The sequence below is a fragment of the Electrophorus electricus genome, chromosome 2 (assembly GCF_013358815.1).
Source record: "Electrophorus electricus isolate fEleEle1 chromosome 2, fEleEle1.pri, whole genome shotgun sequence".
NCBI classification, from domain to species: domain Eukaryota; kingdom Metazoa; phylum Chordata; class Actinopteri; order Gymnotiformes; family Gymnotidae; genus Electrophorus; species Electrophorus electricus.
In genome coordinates, this window is record NC_049536.1 from 22,152,126 (window position 1) to 22,170,483 (window position 18,358).

Genomic DNA, 18,358 nt, shown 5'->3' on the forward strand with positions numbered 1-18,358 from the left:
TCAAAAGTCCTCAAAAACGGGGGAGTGGCAGTGGAAGATGGTCTCGGTCGCTCCCCGTCACTCATCAATTCTCAGCATTACTTTCCCCACCTGTTTACAGTTCTGCTAGACTGTGTAAGAACACCCGAACAGGCTGAAGTAGAGAGACAGCCACAGAATCAGACAGATATTCAGAGTAAGCTACACAGCCACGTACCGACAAGGTGACACTTTTAGGGTCTGATCTGACGAACGCGTTAACGACGACGCTTTAGGCAGGACATGGCGGCATGTGGGGCTACAGCAACTCGAAGCGCTGTGGTGGAGCTGCTGGAGGGAAGCAGAGCAGGAGAACGGGTGCAGCGAGCAGGGCTGGGAGTAAACCGCATGCAACAGCCGAGTGGAGCCTGGTGAAGGGTGAACAATAGCTCAGGAGGCGTATGGTTGGGCTCCGTGGCCCAGGCTACAGGGGCGATTCCTTCGTTCTAGTGGGCTGCAGGGGGGTTGGGTCGACTTCCAAGTGGTGGTCCCGCAGCCGCGCGCCTCCTTTGCCTTCCACGCTAGCACCGACCCTCACAAACGGCCCACGTCTGCGGTGGGAAAACCGCGGCACCTTTCTCTCTTTTAATTGTGATGGCCTTGCGATACCATTTCTTTCTTCGCAGCGGGACGGTGGGAGTCAGGGGTGCGGGGGAGTCACATCAAGAGCTCGGACGTAAGGCAGAGAGGCAGAACGACTGGAGCTCTTCTCCCTCTTCCCAACAGCTCCACATATGACTTGACCCAGTTTCTAAAACCTCTCCCAGTTCCACACAGCCACATTAGAATTCCTGAGCACCCCCTGACTCTCTTCAAAAAAATTAAAATTCCAAAACTCCCACCTGCCTGTGGACTGTGAGAACAGTCATCTTAGCTTCCAGCCCCCCTATATAAAACAGCACAATATGCTACACAGACCCAGCTGTGGGCGAAGCTTGGCCTGGCCGCCTCTGGGAGGCTGGAGGGTGTTTGCTTGCGTCCGCTGCAGTTACAGGGCGCTGTCTGGACACCATGAGCCCTCGCAGAGGCTGCGGTGACGCGACATTTGCAAACGGTCACTGAAACGTGTGTCTGTCTCTTCAAAACTGTTTTGCATGAAATCTTTTCAGTATTAATGCCATCTCTCTCTCTCAGTATTAAGCCTACCCTTCTCTCTCTCTCTCTCTCGGTATTAATACTACCCGTCTCTCGCTCTCTCAGTATTAATCCTATCCTACCCTTCTCTCTCTCTCTCTCTCTCTCTCTCTCTCTCTCTCTCGGTATTAATACTACCCTTCTCTCTCTTTCTCTCTCTCTCTCTCTCTCTCGCAGTATTAAGCCTACCCTTCTCTCTGTGTCTCTCTCTCTCTCTCTCTCTCTCTCTCTGTCTCTCTCTTTCAGTATTAAGCCTACCCTTCTCTCTCTCTGTCTCTCTCTTTCAGTATTAAGCCTACCCTTCTCTCTCTCTCTCTTTCAGTATTAAGCCTACCCTTCTCTCTCTCTGTCTCTCTCTTTCAGTATTAAGCCTACCCTTCTCTCTCTCTCTCTTTCAGTATTAAGCCTACCCTTCTCTCTCTCTGTCTCTCTCTTTCAGTATTAAGCCTACCCTTCTCTCTCTCTCTCTCTCTCTTTCTCTCTCTCTCTCTCTCTCTCAGTATTAAGCCTACCCTTCTCTCGCTCTCTCTCTCTCTCTGTATTAAGCCTACCCTTCTCTCTCTCTTTCAGTATTAAGCCTACCCTTCTCTCTCTCTCTCTCTCTCTCTCTCTCTCTCTCTCTCTCTCTCTCTCTCTCTCAGTATTAAGCCTACCCTTCTCTCTCTGTCTCTCTTTCAGTATTAAACCAACCCTTCTCTCTCTCTCTCTCTCTCTCTGTATTAAGCCTACCCTTCTCTCTCTCTTTCAGTATTAAGCCTACCCTTCTCTCTCTCTGTGTGTGTCTCTCTCTCTCTTTCAGAATTAAGCCTACCCTTCTCTCTCTCTCTCTCTCTCAGTATTAAGCCTACCCTTCTCTCTCTCTCTCTCTCTCTCTCTCTCTCTCTCTCTCTCTGTATTAATCCTACCCTTCTCTCTCTCTTTCAGTATTAAGCCTACCCTTCTCAGTATTAATCCTACCGCTCTCTCTCTCTTTCAGTATTAAACCAACCCTTCTCTGTCTCTCTCTCTCTCTCTCTCTCTCTCAGCATTAAGCCTACCCTTCTCGCTCAGTATTAAGCCTACCCTTCTCTCTCTCTCTCAGTATTAATCCTACCCTTCTCTCTCTCTTTCAGTATTAAGCCTACCCTTCTCTCTCTCTCTCTCTCTCTCTCTCTCTCTGTATTAATCCTACCCTTCTCTCTCTCTCTTTCAGTATTAAGCCTACCCTTCTCAGTATTAATCCTACCCCTCTCTCTCTCTTTCAGTATTAAACCAACCCTTCTCTCTGTCTCTCTCTCTCTCTCTCTCAGTATTAAGCCTACCCTTCTCTCTCTCTTTCAGTATTAATCCTACCCTTCTCTCTCTCTTTCAGTATTAAGCCTACCCTTCTCTCTGTCTCTCTCTCTCTCTCTCTCAGTATTAAGCCTACCCTTCTCGCTCAGTATTAAGCCTACCCTTCTCTCTCTCTCAGTATTAATCCTACCCTTCTCTCTCTCTTTCAGTATTAAGCCTACCCTTCTCTGTGTGTGTGTCTCTCTCTCTCTCTCTCTCTTTCAGTATTAAGCCTACCCTTCTCTCTCTCTCTTTGTATTAAGCCTACCTCTCTCTCAGTATTAATCCTACCCTTCTCTCTGTCTCTCTCTCTCTCTCTCTCTCTCTCTCAGTATTAAGCCTACCCTTCTCTCTCTCTCTCAGTATTAATCCTACCCTTCTCTCTGTGTGTGTGTGTCTCTCTCTCTTTCAGTATTAAGCCTACCCTTCTCTCTCTCTATTAAGCCTACCCTTCTCTCTCTATCTCTCTCTCTTTCAGTATTAAACCAACCCTTCTCTCTCTCTCTCTCTCTCTCTCTCTCTCTCTCTCTCTCTCTGTATTAAGCCTACCCTTCTCTCTCTCTTTCAGTATTAAGCCTACCCTTCTCTCTCTGTGTGTGTGTCTCTCTCTCTCTCTTTCAGTATTAAGCCTACCCTTCTCTCTCTCTCTCAGTATTAATCCTACCCTTCTCTCTGTGTGTGTGTGTCTCTCTCTCTTTCAGTATTAAGCCTACCCTTCTCTCTCTCTATTAAGCCTACCCTTCTCTCTCTATCTCTCTCTCTTTCAGTATTAAACCAACCCTTCTCTCTCTCTCTCTCTCTCTCTCTCTCTCTCTCTCTCTCTCTGTATTAATCCTACCCTTCTCTCTCTCTCTTTCAGTATTAAGCCTACCCTTCTCTCAGTATTAATCCTACCCTTCTCTCTCTCTTTCAGTATTAAGCCTACCCTTCTCTGTGTGTGTGTGTGTCTCTCTCTCTTTCAGTATTAAGCCTACCCTTCTCTCTCTCTGTCTCTCTTTCAGTATTAAGCCTACCCTTCTCTCTCTCGGTATTAATACTACCTGTCTCTCGCTCTCTCAGTATTAATCCTACCCTTCTCTCTCTCTCTCTCTCTCTCAGTATTAAGCCTACCCTTCTCTCGCTCTCTCAGTATTAATCCTACCCTTCTCTCGCTCTGTCTCTCTCTCTTTCAGTATTAAGCCTACCCTTCTCTCTCAGTATTAAGCCTACCCTTCTCTCTCTCTTTGTATTAAGCCTACCTCTCTCTCAGTATTAATCCTACCCTTCTCGCTCTCTCTCTCAGTATTAAGCCTACCCTTCTCTCTGTCTCTCTCTCTCTTTCAGTATTAAACCAACCCTTCTCTCTGTCTCTCTCTCTCTCTCTCTCAGTATTAAGCCTACCCTTCTCGCTCAGTATTAAGCCTACCCTTCTCTCTCTCTCAGTATTAATCCTACCCTTCTCTCTCTCTCTTTCAGTATTAAGCCTACCCTTCTCTCTCTCAGTATTAATCCTACCCTTCTCTCTCTTTCAGTATTAAGCCTACCCTTCTCTCTCTCTGTCTCTCTCTTTCAGTATTAAGCCTACCCTTCTCTCTCTCTCTCTTTCAGTATTAAGCCTACCCTTCTCTCTCTCTGTCTCTCTCTTTCAGTATTAAGCCTACCCTTCTCTCTCTCTCTCTCTCTCTCGGTATTAATACTACCCGTCTCTCGCTCTCTCAGTATTAAGCCTACCCTTCTCTCTCTCTCTTTGTATTAAGCCTACCCTTCTCTGTGTGTGTGTCTCTCTCTCTCTTTCAGTATTAAGCCTACCCTTCTCTCTCTGTGTGTGTGTCTCTCTCTCTCTCTTTCAGTATTAAGCCTACCCTTCTCTCTCTCTCTCTCTCTCTCAGTATTAAGCCTACCCTTCTCTCTCTCTCTCTCTCTGTATTAATCCTACCCTTCTCTCTCTCTCTTTCAGTATTAAGCCTACCCTTCTCTCAGTATTAATCCTACCCTTCTCTCTCTCTTTCAGTATTAAGCCTACCCTTCTCTGTGTGTGTCTCTCTCTCTTTCAGTATTAAGCCTACCCTTCTCTCTCTCGGTATTAATACTACCTGTCTCTCGCTCTCTCAGTATTAATCCTACCCTTCTCTCTCTCTCTCTCTCTCTCTCTCTCTCAGTATTAAGCCTACCCTTCTCTCGCTCTCTCAGTATTAATCCTACCCTTCTCTCGCTCTGTCTCTCTCTCTTTCAGTATTAAGCCTACCCTTCTCTCTCAGTATTAAGCCTACCCTTCTCTCTCTCTTTGTATTAAGCCTACCTCTCTCTCAGTATTAATCCTACCCTTCTCGCTCTCTCTCTCAGTATTAAGCCTACCCTTCTCTCTGTCTCTCTCTCTCTTTCAGTATTAAACCAACCCTTCTCTCTGTCTCTCTCTCTCTCTCTCTCAGTATTAAGCCTACCCTTCTCGCTCAGTATTAAGCCTACCCTTCTCTCTCTCTCAGTATTAATCCTACCCTTCTCTCTCTCTCTTTCAGTATTAAGCCTACCCTTCTCTCTCTCAGTATTAATCCTACCCTTCTCTCTCTTTCAGTATTAAGCCTACCCTTCTCTCTCTCTGTCTCTCTCTTTCAGTATTAAGCCTACCCTTCTCTCTCTCTCTCTCTCTCTCTTTCAGTATTAAGCCTACCCTTCTCTCTCTCTGTCTCTCTCTTTCAGTATTAAGCCTACCCTTCTCTCTCTCTCTCTCTCTCTCTCGGTATTAATACTACCCGTCTCTCGCTCTCTCAGTATTAAGCCTACCCTTCTCTCTCAGTATTAAGCCTACCCTTCTCTCTCTCTCTCTCTCTCTTTCAGTATTAAGCCTACCCTTCTCTCTCTCTGTCTCTCTCTCTCAGTATTAAGCCTACCCTTCTCTCTCTCTCTCTCTCTCTCTCTCTCTCTCGGTATTAATACTACCCGTCTCTCGCTCTCTCAGTATTAAGCCTACCCTTCTCTCTGTCTCTCTCTCTCTTTCAGTATTAAACCAACCCTTCTCTCTGTCTCTCTCTCTCTCAGTATTAAGCCTACCCTTCTCGCTCAGTATTAAGCCTACCCTTCTCTCTCTCTCAGTATTAATCCTACGCTTCTCTCTCTCTCTTTCAGTATTAAGCCTACCCTTCTCTCTCTCAGTATTAATCCTACCCTTCTCTCTCTTTCAGTATTAAGCCTACCCTTCTCTCTCTCTGTCTCTCTCTTTCAGTATTAAGCCTACCCTTCTCTCTCTCTCTCTCTCTCTTTCAGTATTAAGCCTACCCTTCTCTCTCTCTGTCTCTCTCTTTCAGTATTAAGCCTACCCTTCTCTCTCTCTCTCTCTCTCTCGGTATTAATACTACCCGTCTCTCGCTCTCTCAGTATTAAGCCTACCCTTCTCTCTCAGTATTAAGCCTACCCTTCTCTCTCTCTCTTTGTATTAAGCCTACCCTTCTCTCTCTCAGTATTAATCCTACCCTTCTCTCTCTCTCTCAGTATTAAGCCTACCCTTCTCTGTCTCTCTCTCTCTTTCAGTATTAAACCAACCCTTCTCTGTCTCTCTCTCTCTCTCTCTCGCTCAGTATTAAGCCTACCCTTCGCTCTCTCTCAGTATTAATCCTACCCTTCTCTCTCTCTTTCAGTATTAATCCTACCCTTCTCTCTCTCTTTCAGTATTAAGCCTACCCTTCTCTGTGTGTGTGTCTCTCTCTCTCTTTCAGTATTAAGCCTACCCTTCTCTCTCAGTATTAATCCTACCCTTCTCTCTCTCTCTCTGTGTTAAGCCTACCCTTCTCTCTGTCTCTCTCTCTCTTTCAGTATTAAACCAACCCTTCTCTCTCTCTCTCTCTCTCTCTCTCTCTCTCTCTCTCTCTCTCTCTCTCTCTCTCAGTATTAAGCCTACCCTTCTCTCTCTGTCTCTCAGTATTAATCCTACCCTTCTCTCTCTCTCTCTCAGTATTAAGCCTACCCTTCTCTCTCTGTCTCTCAGTATTAATCCTACCCTTCTCTCTGTCTCTCTCTCTCAGTATTAATCCTACCCTTCTCTCTCTCTCTGTCTCTCTCTTTTTTCTCACTCTCAGTATTAAGCCTACCCCTCTCTCTCTCTCTCAGTATTAATCCTACCCTTCTCTCTCTCCCTCCCTCCCTCTCTCTCTCTCAGTATTAAACCTACCCTTTCTCTCTCTCAGTATTAATACTACCCTTCTCTCTCTCTCTCTCTCTCTCTCATTATTAATCCTACCCTTCTCTCTCTCTCAGTATTAAGCCTACCCTTCTCTCTCTCTCTCTCTCTCTCTCTCTCTCTCTCTTTCAGTATTAAGCCTACCCTTCTCTCTCTTTCAGCATTAAGCCTATCCCTCTCTCCTCTCGTTGTCTTTCTAACAGCCATTACCTGTTTAAGAACTTTGTTAAATGCCTTTCATTGTCACTGAACAAGTACAAAAAGGTCGAGTTATATAAGTTCCTACTTTCAATGCCACATGTGAAGTTGACAACATTATAGAAAATAGGTAATAATGCTATAAAAAGTAAAACATGTTACTAATAAATGGAAATACACAATATAACAAACATAATTGTTAAAAAATGAAATGTAATATTACAAAATTTTAAAAAAGAGGGCAACCTCAGACACACACACACACACAGATGCAAGAGCTGCGTGAGAGAGTACAGGCTGGCATTTCTCATCAGGAGTATTAATGTTTTTATGATACAGAAGTATTTCACTTTACAGTGTGGAGGTTTAAATGTAACTCTCTACAGTGTTGGGCTACAGAGCACTGCTCTTGGTCGGGCGGGTCCACTCGAGGGGGAAGGCTGGGAGATGTAAAGAGAGGTGAGCTGGGCAGTATGTCCGGGGAAGAGGCCAGCGCCGAGCCTGGCTCAGCGGGCATGTAGAGGTGCTGGTCAGTCCGGTGAAGTAAGACTGCCCTGGATTAGATAAACTCCTTTGTTCCTTAGAGTTCCTTCTCCCTGGCCTACATCAACTCAGAAATCGATCACAGGGGAGGGGTAGAGAGAGAGAGAGAGAGAGAGAGAGAGAGGGAGAGAGAGAGAGAGAGAGAGAGAGAGAGAGAGAGAGAGAGAGAGAGAGAGAGAGAGAAAGAGAGAGAGAGAGAGAAAGCGAGCGCAAATCACACTTCTAGCGCGAGTTACTTTTTATACACAATTTTCTGCCTCAAAAAACTCTCTGTCTAATCATTTTTAGTCATTTACTTCAGTTTTCTCTCTTCTTGCCATAAGTATATTTCACAGTTATGACGGGCAGACAAGTCGGAATGTGCTTTGCATTTCCAATAGTCCTGACCGAGAGCCTGTTTCCGCCCCTCTGGCATGAGGGGATCGCCGATTGGCCTCTGGGCACCCGCACAGCCCCTCTCCCTACAGGAAACCAGCCGCAGACACACAGGAGGTGTGTTCACAACATCCCGGTTCACTCACACACTCCAGGAATGGACTCACCCTTGAATGCCATGCTGTTATTAGAGGTCATAATAAAAGAACCAAAAATAAAAATAAAAAATGCTGTCAGCTAACTCTGAACACACACCCCCCCCCACACCCACCCCACATAAAAAGGGAAGAACTATAAAAAGTAGCAGCCCAAGCCCACGGGAGAAGAATGATGGGGGGGAAAAAAAACAAAAAACGAGTGAGCAATTATCCACCTCACATCAGGGCGATGTTTCTGCCCAAGGCAACGCACATTAAGAAAACGCAGGGTGGGTCGGCAGAGTGCCTGGGAGCACAGACAGCAGACATCAGCCAGGATCAAACCCAGAACCTCCTGAGTCCCAGCCAAGCCGAGCCGAGCCTCCCCAGAGAGGTGTGTGTGTGTGTGGGGGGGGGGTGCCACTGGGCACAGTCTGACTGGCTGTGCACAGAACTCTAACAGACAAGGCCATGATGAGCAAATTAAAAGGAATACCTCAGGCAATATATTACACGGGCCTTTCGTACACACCCGTGTACATGCAGGCATGTTCAGATGCACGCGCACGCACACACACACGCACACACACACACGTTCAGACATACACAAACTCATTAACATGCTCAATTGCTCACGCACTGACCCATACCTGCACAATCTCTGCTACTTTCTCTCTCCCAGACACACACACACACACACACACACACACACACACACACACACCCAAAAAGCAAATATGCAGGCCCTTGCATTTTGCACTGCGTATGACTACACCCACACACACTGCTGTTGTATTTACCAACTGGATATTTCGATGGGACAAATAGCTTGGATTGCCCCAGAGCCAACCAATGAGGGAGCAGAGCAGAGGGCTGGAGGGTAATTTATCATTTTTGGCAGCTCTGGGGGCTAGGGAAGGCCAAGCTGTCATATCTGCACCGTGCGCCAGCTATCGACACGCCCATGACTAGGTTTGGGGATCATTCCCAACGACACGTTCGAGCACAGTCGCTAGAGGACAAATTAAATGAGAGCTAGAATTCAATTTCGATCTAAACTGCGAGACAAGTCGATAATGAAGTCTGCTGTTTTGGAAATGTCTGAAAACCCCTGCAGTGAAGTGGGCTCACTGCTGAGGTGTAAATCAGAATGGGGCAGACTATGCGTCTGTCACTCTCTCACACACGCACACACGTGCGCACGCACTCAAAATATAGTGACATGTTGGTCAACTCATTTCAGACTGCGAAGAGAGAATTCAGTTTTCCCAGCAGAATGTCCACTGTGGATCAAATGACTTTTTACAAGCCAAAATACTCAAATGCAAAAGCCAATATATCTCCTACTTTATACCAGCCGTCTTTAAAACAAAAAAAACAAAAAAAACTGGCCCATTAGTCCGTCTGTCAAACTAACGGAGCGGTGCATGAAGGTGTGGCAGAGGCACTGGTCCTGTGTGTAAGCCAAGGGTGAGAAGTAGACCATCAAAACCATCAAAGTTAAGTTACGCTGCCAGTTTAAGAGCACTTTGCTTCAGCCTGGAAACACCAAACAAACGAACAAAAAAGCAAACAACAGGTCCAAAGATCTCCACAGTCTTGGTCCACAGCTCGCCACTATAAACACGGCATGTGAGCAGTACGGCAGAGAAGCCTTCCAGCGATGGGCCGTAATGCACCAGCTGTCCCTCCTGGCCCCTCCTGCGTTAGTGTCTCTTAGGAGACTCTCCCACTGCGCCTCGTCTTCAAGGGGACAACAACAACAAAAACAACAACAACGACCACAACAGCAGCAACAACAACAAGTAGCAGAAGAAAACCAGATTCCCGCCATCCCGTGAGAGCCAGGCTGTAGTCACCAGAAAGGATGAGGGTGAGCCTGAAGTACACGGCATGTCGGAACGTGATTTGGGAGACGGAAACAGGAAGGCCAGGGGCGGAGCTTCGGCTATCTGCCTCACTGCAGAGGAAGAGCCTTCAGGGTCTGACAGGTGGACAGGGAGAGAGATAACGCACTCCATATGCCGCAGCATGCGGGTCAAACGGACCGACATGCGGCCTCTATCCAAACCGCTATGAACAGAACCATAAATCATGCACAGGCTCAGTCACTAGAACTTTTTTCATTACAGTAAAATCTTTATTATTTATTTACTAATAAAAAGATCTATGCAAATAAAAAAGAACCGTATCAATTCCAAGGGAAAAGAAGGGGAGAAGGGCAGTTTATTTCACCTGTACAATGCCACCTACATGCCGCTAGCCCTGATCTCACCCCCCCCCCCCTAACATTATGGCCATTATGCTCTCCCCACTAAAAGGAGGAAACTGAACATAAATAAAATCTCTGAACAAGGCTGTAACGTCATTGCTGGAACAACGTTAACAGAGTCGTTAACTCCTAGCCTATATAATAATGAGAATAATGCTCTTATGTGTCCTTGTGAGCCTTTCGGGTTGGTTCGGGTGCAGAATACAGTTCCCTCTTTGCATGGTGATAACGCAAAATTACTGCAGCGTGGAGAACGCCTCTGGGCCTCGCGGTGGCCAGCACTAGAGACCCAGTAAGAGATAACAACACCCACAGAGACAGAGCCCAGAAGTACAGGACCTGATCAGGCACGCTGCCTACACGCGATGGATCTGATTCTCATTAAGGGCTGACAAGTGTTACAGTGCTGAGATCATAGAGATACACATGCACATGCACGTGAACAGAGAGACACGCACACGCGCACACACACACACACACACACACACACACACACACTCACACACTCACACACACACAACAAAGAGAGTGATAAACAACACAAAGAGAGCGAGAGAGAGACAGACAACAAACAGAGTAATAACAGTAATAACACAGAGAGAGCGAGAGCGAGAGAGAGGGAGAAAGAGAGAGAATGCCAGCAAGTATTCGATAAATTGTAAGGATTTCAAAATCAATATTTAAACTTGTGACTGGGCCTACAGGACAGCATCCAATAAATGATCAGGTAGAAGGAATGGAAGAGAAGAGGGTGTGCAAGAGATAAGCTAAGAGGCTAACAGGCCAACAGGCTAAGCTAACAGTTCAGCTTATCTACTTCCTCCATCCCTCATCTTAGCATGAAGGTGAGCACACGCTCTTACAGAAACGACCTTGTGATGAGGTGAAAGGTCAATAGCCTGCACGACCCATGCAGGCCGGCGCAGAAGCATAGCCAGAGCGGGAGGGGCCCGATTCCACGGCCATCAGCCCCTGGGTCCCGCAATAGGATGCGCAGACGCGTAGGCATGCACTTCTCAAATCTCTGACCACTAATCGGGGCTGATTCACAGCGGTGTGCCAATAAACGGAGGGCAAAACTTAGCTGTGAAATTTTAATGCAAGACAAACAAAAATAGAAGGAAGGCAGCGAGCAGAGGAGAAGTCATGACACGACTTGCTTCTCCATCCATTATTCAAACCCGCCTTTTGAACAAACTCAATAATACATGAAAATACATGAAAAAGCAGGCAAAGAACACACTCTCCAAACCACTGCAAGGATGATGAATTATTAGTCAATAGAAAAGAATGGAAAAGGAAGAAGAGAGAAAAAGAGCAAAAGAGCACGAGAGAGAGAGAGAGAGAGAGAGAGAGAGCGAGAGAGAGAGCGAGCGAGAGAGAGAGAGAGCAAGAGAGTGAGGGAAAAAGGGCTAGAGAGAGAAAAACACAAACTGGGAGTGAGATCATGAGCCAGTGAGATAGGAGGAAGAGAGAAGATGAATAGCAAGAGAGATTAGCATGACAGAAAGCAAGAGAGAACAAGAAAGAGAGAGAGAGAGAGAGAGAGAGAGAGAGAGAGAGAGTGTGAAAGGGAAAGAAAGAGATGGAGAGAGAGCAAAAGAGCGACAAAACACCCGAGACCAATAGATTAGTCTAAATGGAGACATCTCAGTCAGGGCGTTCTGAATGGGCCTGACCAATATTCTAAAGATGGCAGTACGGCACTCCACGAGTCGGAGTGACTCAGCCAAATGATGCTCTTAATGTATTACTGGGTCCTTCAGTGCCATTCCTGGGCACACACACACCCACCCACAACCACACACCCACACCCACACCCACACACACACAAAATAGCTAAGCACACCCACACCACCCACATGCATATTTGGTAAAATCTTCTGATGAGACAGATGACTAAATAATTTTCTACATGTCTACATGTTCTATTGGATATGAAGGCAGAGCATAGATACGGCGGTATGAACACTTATGGTATAAACATCACAAAAGGCTGCAGTGTGAGCCTTCTGTAGGCCTTCACAGCAACACAGGTCACACACGTGCTGCATGTATAGTGAAAACCGGCCAGTCACAGACATCGAGTGTGTGAAAATAAAATGCAGATTTGGTTCCGAAGAAAAAAAGGAAAAGAAAAAGAAACGCAGCATAAGTAATGAAAGGAGAGTTAGTATCTAAGGGCTTATGGGCGGAGCAACGAGTCTGCATTAATGAACGCTCACCACGGCAGAGCGGGTTCTGCATGAGACATCGTCACATCCAGTCTTATTAAATACTGCCGCAGATCCTCAAGGACCAAAGCTAAAAACTTGACAACTTCAGGCAGAAAAACTCCTGTCAATTCTAATGAGATACCCAGTGGAAATAAGGTATCTGAAGACAAACCGGAAAGGGGAAACTGATTTTTTTTTTTTTAAATCACATTACAGTGTGGGAGGACCCAAAGCTGTATGAAACAAGCTCTCCTCTATAGCACTCTATGAAAAACCCAAGCTCAGAAAGCTGTGTCCATCAGTGCTGGACTCAGTAGTGAATATTTCACTACTGTGCACAAGTATATAGCAGCCTGTTTACTGGTGATGTTCAAGGCACACATACTAACAAGACAGCTAATAACTTAGCTGTACATCCGCAGATTGGATCCCCTGAGTTTGTCAGAACATATAACCAATGATATTATAAGAATAATAGCAAATAATAAATAATGAAAAATAAATAACAGTAAGAGTAAATTAATAATTTCCTGCCCAAACACCGCCCATAAAAATTCACACGACTCCTTCTCCAGTTTGTCTCTGTTCATAAGTGGATTGTTAGTGAAATGCACTCCGCCATGTGAATGAACCCTTACATATAGGTCTTAGGCGTCCAACAAGATAAAAGACACCCACTGTGAATAAAAGTATCCAGTGTTTTTGACACAGGCTACATCTTGCATTTGATAGAAAAATGTAAGCTTTCTTAAAATAATAAATTATGATATTAATGTTAACTAGACTATTTATATGTATATAAACGTGGACTACACTACCATAACTAATTATATTTAAAATAATTTTTCATATCTTAAATTTGTGGTCTGATATAATCGTGCTTTGTTGCATATACTCAAACAGGCGACTGGAACGACCAAACTTGCATTTCAGCTCTTTCTATAAACTCTGGGAAACTGAATTACATTTTCCAAAGCTGATTCTTTTGATCGGTCCGAAGAAAGGATTCCACTGCCCCTTCCTGGAAGCAAAAACTTAATCAGCTGCATATGTCAAATCAATTACTTTTGATCGGACAGTTAAATTCAAACTACTTATCGCTACTTTATATGAAAATAAAGTAAAAGTAAAGTACACCGTTAATACTAAATTTGTGCAAAAACCAAGTTCAGCTCATTTCCAGAATGCGTGTTGTCACAGTAGTAGAAGACTGAACTTGTATTAGTTATTGTATTGTACAATTATTGCACATAAGTACAATACTAAATGAAAAAAGCAAGATGTGGTGGCATATGTGCCAAAATGTTTTTTACATACACATACACATATACACACGTCTTTGTTTTTTTTGTTTTTTACATTTTGTACATTTATTTTTGTTAATTATTTTTAACAGGTGACATTTGTGTGTCCTTGGTGGGGCATAGTTCCACTGGGAGAAACAAGTGCTACACTGGGAGAAACCCACAAAGACCTTAAGTCTGCTTCTTTTACATTTGTATTTACATTTTTAAACAAATACTGGAAATGTTTTCAATACATGATACGTTTACAAAAACTAAAACACTTCCTTTACATTCCCACTTTAAGAACAATAACATCAACAAAATCTGGCCTTGCTCGCACATCCTCCAAGGACAAGAAGAGACGGTCTCATTTTGGCTTAGATGCCAAAAACTACCAGCAGCACCTTCAGCAGTAAGACACCAGCAGCCTTCATCTCGTGGTAGTGAGGTCATCTCTCTCTCAACATGCAACATGCAATCCTCACAGCCATTTTAAGAGCTGTAATCTCCGCTCCCCTCAACGCTTTTTTAATCTCGGCACTGGACGGCTACGGGGACGTGGGACGGCTGGGGGAGCGTAGGAGAGCTGGGTGAAGACCAGTGCCATCCCGAGTGCTGTAGAAAGAACAGCTCTCAGGTAGAAGGCAGCACTGGAGGTGCTTGGAAAGAAAAACATTAACACAAGCAGGTGGGAAAGGGAAGTTGGAGGGGGGGCAGAATAAAAAGCTCTCGGTCTTACATCGGTGCAGGAAATCAGCATGGCGTGCGCCAGGAAATGAAGGGCTGAAACACTTGCATAAGAGAGCAGACCATGGAACGAATCATAAACAAACATATCATAGGTGTTAGAAAAGGGGGGCCTTAGAGATGTGCTGTGTGGGTGGGGGTAGTTCATTAGGACTCCTCAGACGCTGGTCACACAAGGACAGAGAAAGCACAAGAATCTGAAATCAGTCATCCACACCGAAAGCTGGGATAATGACTTCTCCTTCTCTCCAACAAAGAAGGAAGTAAGATAGTAATGGTGTGTGTGTGTGTGTGTGTGTGTGTGTGTGTGTGTGTGTCCAGGAACTACCAGACCATTCAGAGAGCAGATCGGTGTCAGGAACACTTTACATCAGGTTACTGATGGGTTTCGATCTCTCCCACACTGGGACTGGATGATACAGACCAAAATACCATGGTGGCATTATACAGATACATACTGCAATTGCTGTGCCCAGCACTGTATAAAAAACTAACTGGCTAGCTCTGGAATTGGTGAAAGCCTGACTGTTGGCCTGAGCGAAATGACTTATTCATCGAAACCACCACGGAGCGCTCATATGGAACTTCTGAGGGTCAAGAGGCTCAGAGGACAAACACTTACAAACTGTTATTTGTTAAGAATGCTCACCTGCATATGGCAGTTCTCTCCGAGTTGCCTAGTCATCAAAGGCACGACGTCCTTGACAAGCCATCTCAATGCATACTTTCCTTAAAACACGTGCCCTAAATTCATATGGCAGTCTGACAATGCAACATGATGACAAAATTAGAAAAATCTAAGCAGTGAATCAACAAACTGTCTTGTAAGGTCCCAATTCAGTTTAAATGCGTCCTACCCAGACACCTGGGAGCAAAAGTACCAGTAGATATAGAGAAGTAACTGAGGACTGGTGGCTAAACGGCAAAGAGCACAGAATTTTTCATTCCATGAGGAGAACACAATGTCAAAGGCAAATAAAATAGAGGGAGAAAAAGGGGGGAAAATGAACCAAAAAAAAAAAAGAGGTTGAGAGCAAGAAGAAACAAAAAAGGGTCAGTGAAAGAGAGAAAGAGAGAGAATAAGAGTGAGATTTGTGCATCAGCTGTTTGTATCTAAACAAGCGTGAAACGTTCTTTCCCCCCATCGTGCAAGCAGGAACAGACAGCAATTGTGTGAGCATGACCCTCCCATATCCCACAAGGCACTGCATGATGAATGGGCCTTCCAGAACCTAGAGCCCTGTTACCAGATCTCCTCTCCTCCTCCTGCCCCCCCCCTCTCTCCTTTTGTTGCTTTCTTCTATTCTGCTACTCTTTTTGCCTCCTGCCTGTCCAGCCTGGGAGATTAATGTGTGTTTCAATGCACTTTTGACTCCGTAGTGTGTCACCATCACACATTACCCTGCACATATCCATCACAGCTTTTCCATCATGTGTCTACTGAAATTTTTCTGGTTTATGAGCAATAGGCCTCGACTGTTTTTTCAACATACTGTTCATATATATATATATATATATATATTTTAATTACCTTTTCTGCAAATATACATATATTATTTAATACATAAAATAATACTTTTGTTATAAGTTTATTGTAAGTTCATTTCAACTTATTTCTAGTTCATAATTTCATTGTAAAGATAGTATTAACACACACGATGTGTGTGTATTTGTGTGAATATTTGTGTGTGCGCGCGCATGTGTGAAAAGCTCATGCCAGTCCCTTTTAATGGAAATAAATAAACTTAAAATAAACTTAATGTAATTTCAATATGTATAATGAAATTGTAACAATATCTCTATCACTATATATATATATATATATATAAAGTAAATAAATATATATAAAAGTTAACAAAAGTAAAGACATGCACCAGACTGTTGTAGTTCTCTTCTTTTCCAGCAGAACTACATATATGAAAAGTGAAGGTGACCTAAATTAGGACCATAACCAGACAGCCTGTGATGAAGAGTACAGGGCAGGAGGCCATTTTCTATGCACACAGCCTAGTTTTTATTATCCACAACATTAAGCCCTGCAAGTCTGCTAACAGGGAATCTCAGCAGCTCAGCCTAAAGAGGGCATTAGTCTTACCAAGCCCTCAGGTCCAAGACCAATGCATGAAAAATGACTCTGTTACTCCTCCATTTTCTGATCTCTCTCTCTCTCTCTCTGTCTCTCTGTCTGTCTCCCCCCACTCTGAAACCTTTACCTTTCATTAACGGGAGGAAAAGGTAAAGGAGTCTGAGTATTTCAATTTACTTTTCACGGTCACGGTGAAAAATGTCCCCAGGCCGAAGGAAATTGAATTTAAATAATACCTAAGAAAAGAATGATATCATTTCTTTTCTTATATATCACCACAGCTTATCTGAGAGAAGAGATAACAGGCAAATCACATTAGGGGTGTTAAATAGTTTTAAATGAGGCTTTGTGTGAAAACCTGTGTAACAAAGACATAACTTTACACCTACAGACACGTATAAGCTCTGTTTTATTCTCTCTCTCTCGCGCGCACACACACACACACACACACACACACACAAGCGCACAAAGACTTCTGCCAACAGCACTACACAGTGCATCACTCACCCTCTCTCGGCACTAAAATATCAATAAGTAACATATATCACATTACTAATATACTTTAGTTTAGAGAACACTAATATACACACATCAGTGTAAGGTTAACAATGTATTACTTAATAGTCCCCTTTGTTTGTGGCACATGTCTTAATATATACACATGTATGCTCTATAGTAATGGGTGTGTGTGTGTGTGTGTGTGTGTGTGTGTGTGTGTGTGTGTGTGTGTGTGTGTGTGTGTCTAACAAGATGTAAACCCTGGGGATGAAATTTTACACTGGGTCTTGGAGTGACATCACCCCAAGGACATCCTATGATGAAAACGAGACAGAACAGATGAAAGGAAAAAAAAAACAGTCAAATTACCCAATCCAACTGAGGGAAGTGTCAGCACCAAGTCGATGGCAGTATGAAACATCAGAAGCAGCACAGGTTGAGAAACTCTGCTTCACAGCATTACACAGAAACCCATTTACTCCAACTTGTTGGCTTATTTGTGATGCATCCGAAAAAAACGTGTTTTCACTGCCTTTACCCTGAAACGCCCTCCAGATCTAGTCTTGGAATTTCTCTTGCTGTCTCTGCATACCGGAACGAGCCTGATCCTTCTATGAGATAAAGCAGGAATAACAACTCGGTGCTAGTGCTAGTGTTAGGATATGGTTAGGTCCCATGGTTAGGGACAGACACGGATTCATCCAGAGGATCCCAGATGACATCACCTACTTTGGGATCCTAAAATGGTTCACATGGGAGCCATTAGAGAGGCTTTTTGGCTTGCTTGGAAGCACATGGCCTTTTCTTGTCTTCCCTGCTATACAAACAGAGACTCCTTGCCTGTGACTGCGCTTTAAATACCCTCCATAAACCAGAAAAAAAATTAAGAAAACTGACTCAATTAGCTATGTTAGGGGGTCAACGTCAGTGCTGACCCAAGCTTGGTGACCTCAAGTAAAAGGCCTCAGGACAGGGTAGGCAGAACAGACTACAGGTAAACTGATCTCTCTCTGTGGCTTTCCAGACTAGTTCCCACACACAGGGTAGAACTGATGTATGTTACAAACAGACTTACATATTAAGCTTCACTAGATAACATTGCCTGAGTGACACAGCGTGATTTCAGCATGGTACGCCACAGTTGGGGGCTGTGTCCGGGGAATTGAACCAACGGTGTTGTGTTTAGCTTGGTAAGGTTGTTTGACGTCATTATCCTTTGTTGCTTTACTGAAAGTGGCATTGGTTTAAGTGTTATTGGAGATGCGGGTTAGTGTGTGCTAACTTCAAACTTTGTATTTTGGGGTGCCTGATGCCAAGGCTGAGTTAGAGAGGAGGTTACGAAGGAACGGGAGTTAACCAGAATAAGCGGAGAGAAGTAAGAGCATAC

General features: G+C 44.4%; 1 protein-coding gene across 2 annotated transcripts in view; it reads right to left on the reverse strand.

Annotated features, from left to right (window-relative positions):
* The window catches only part of ndst1a (N-deacetylase/N-sulfotransferase (heparan glucosaminyl) 1a), a 50,884-nt gene that overhangs the window by 20,512 nt on the left and 12,014 nt on the right, over window positions 1-18,358 (reverse strand). The window contains exon 1 of one of the 2 annotated variants that reach the window (XM_027007183.2): window positions 15,037-15,385. The exons of the other annotated variant lie outside the window; for it this stretch is intronic. The gene's annotated coding sequence lies outside the window, so the exon portion shown is untranslated. Of the gene's footprint in view, window positions 1-15,036; window positions 15,386-18,358 lie in introns of those variants that run through there. 2 annotated transcript variants of the gene reach the window in all.